We start from the raw sequence: 2,993 nt of genomic DNA on the forward strand, positions 1-2,993 counted from the left end.
TCTTAATATTTTCTCTTTATTCTGTATGCTCTCAAGCATTTTGATTATTATGTGGCAAGGGGACTTTTTGTGGTCCATTATATTTGGTGTTCTGTAAGCTTCTTGTACTTTCATTGGCATGTCTTTCTTTAGGTTGGGAAAGTTTTCTTCGATGATTTCATTGAATATGTTTTCTGCACCTTTGAGGTGGGTTTCTTCACCCATATCATTCTTAGGTTTAGTCTTTTCACAGTGCCCCATAGTTCCTGGATATTTTCTGTTAGGGATTTGTTGGACTTACGAATTTCTTTGGTGGATAAATCTATTTCTCCTAGCGTTATCTTCACCGCCTGAGATTCTCTCTTTCATCTCTTGTATTCTGTTGGTTATGGTTGCATCTGGAGTTCCGGATGTTTTACCCAACTTTTCTTTTTCCAGCATTCCCTCAGTTTGTGTTTTCTTTATTTTCTCTATTTCAGTTTTCATGTCTTGAACTGTTTGAATTGTTTCCTTCATCTGTTTGGTTGTTTTTTCTTGGCTTTCCTTAAGGGATTTGTTGATTTCTTTATTTTTTGTTTTGTTTTTTTCTTCCATTTCTTTAAGGGATTTTTTTCACATCCTTTTTGAGGGCCTCTATCATTTTCATGAAGTTGTTTTTAAGGTCATTCTCATCTGCTTCATCTGCATGGGCTGTTCAGCTCTTGCTGGTGTACAGTCCCTAGACTCTGGTGGTGCCATATTGGTTTTTATGTTGTTGAATGTGTTTTTGTATTGTCTTCTTCCCATCCCTTCTTCCAGTGGGTACAGGAGGAGTCCCTTCTCCTCCTGGTGGGTACGGGCCCAAGGTTCCCTTCTGGTGGGTGCAAGCAGGTCCATTACTCTAATGGCTCTCCTCTTCCCGTGAGTGGAGGCAGGACTAGTACTGCGGCCTTGGCAGTCTCTGGGTGGGCTGGACTGCCAGATTGGTGCTCCCAGTGCATGTCCGAAGGCCTCAGGTGGCTCAGAGCAGGGCACCCATATTTTAATTTTTTAAATAATAAAAAATATTGTGTTCAGTTTTCTTCACTAATAAATTACAGAATCTTTCTCCCTCCTTTCCTACTTCCCTTCCTCCTCTCTTCTCTCATTCCTTCAATAGTTAAGAAGCACTTACTGTGATCCAATAGTAAACAATAAAATGAAAAGTCAGGAGTAGGAGACTGCTGAGCAATTGCTCATTGCTTGGCAGGTTTGTGCTAAGTATGCTGGTGGCTTAGAGACTCCAGGGTGCAAAGAACTTGGGCCACAAAGGCCACAGAGATATTTGCTTGTCACCAGACGTGAGGATGAGAAAACTTCAAGATCTTTAGGAAGGGAAAGACAAGAGGAAAACTAGAAAAAGGGGACTCTAGGTCTAAGGACAGGGAGACTAATCAGCAGCCAGGAAATGTTCATCTGTCTCTATCTTGCATGTTTCTCTGTCTCTCAACAGACTGGAGTCAAGGGTCAACCTGAAGTACAATAAGGTGTGATTTCTATGACCCCATGATGACTCAACACTAAGGAACAAAGGTTCCCATGTTCCTCTGAAAAGGTTTAAAAGCAGCATTTCTGAGATGGTTGTAATTGGGCAGTTCATGAACCACAGGGCGGATTTATGACTTCTAGAGCTGAGTCAGAAGCACGCACCTAAATTTCCAATGTAATAAAGTGATAGTGCAAAACCATGATACCTTATAAGGAAGACATGGTCATCATACTGTTTGGTAATGTTTCTTAACATGACAACTTGTTGATTAAACTTGCTAACGTGTGTTGTAGGCAACCCTTCCTTAAAAGGCTCTAGCCAAAAGGTGCTCTGAGAAAGGATCAGGCAGAAAACTGCTCTCTGGAGGCATGAACCTTTTAAATTGAGCACTTACTCATTCAAAGGACAAGAGGGGAAAGGTTAAGAAACCGACAGCCTGTACTTGGAATACCTTGGAGTTCTTCTGTATTGCTCAGGAATATATCAACAATAATAACTGTGAAGTCTCTAACTACTGAGGCTGATGTAACTTCACCTAACACTAAGGAGGCCTGCTCATAATATTACAATACTTTGTGTACCAGAAAAAAAAATTCAGAGAAGTGATTAGGTGGATTATTTTTCTCTATTTGAAATCCATTTTATGTAACTCTAGGCACTGAATTTTATTAGGGTTTAAGTGTTTTTTTTCCAGTTGGGTAGTCAATTTGCAGCATATGATGAGGAAATGGAACAGTTGGTACTCTTTGAATATTAGTTTAGCCTTCCTCACATCTGTCAGCAACACTTGACAGTGTTTTTTGTAAAGAACCTAGGTTAACTCTCATAGTAAGACCACTGTGTACACAAATGAGAGTATTAAGATTGAGATTAATGAACCTGGGAATCCTACATTATGTCCGCATGAGTCTTCTGTTCATGAATCCTCTTGAATGGTAAGGTAGAATCTTCATCTAAATGCAAATATTTCTTATAATTAAAGATGTCTAAGCAATGGTAATCACCTTGGAGTGCACATTTACACATATGCACATAACTTAAATAGGAAAACTCCTCTGGTTTGATTGTTCTTTTGAATCAATTATAGCTTGAACTAAGAACTCAGTAATATTGTGCTTTGACAAAAGTAGAACATTTTGTAACTGGAAAGACGGAATTATCTATTATTACATGGACCTCAAGACAGCAAGTGGGAATGTATGTGAAAGTTTTATCTTGAAAATTTATTGTTGGGGGGGGAGGTGCTGGAGAGAAGAGCCAGTGATTAAGAACACTTATTACTGTTACTCTTGTACAGGTCAGGAGTTCAATTCCCACAACCCACCTCTGGTGTTCACAATCTCCTGTGACCCCAGCTTCAGGAAATCTGACACTCTTTTCTGGTCTCTATGGGCACACACACACACACACACACACACACACACACACACACACACACACATGCACACTTACATGCTCACATCAATAAAATTAAAATATAACCTTAAAATTTTCATTATCTACTTAC

Source organism: Cricetulus griseus, chromosome 2 (assembly GCF_003668045.3).
Source record: "Cricetulus griseus strain 17A/GY chromosome 2, alternate assembly CriGri-PICRH-1.0, whole genome shotgun sequence".
Classification (NCBI taxonomy): domain Eukaryota; kingdom Metazoa; phylum Chordata; class Mammalia; order Rodentia; family Cricetidae; genus Cricetulus; species Cricetulus griseus.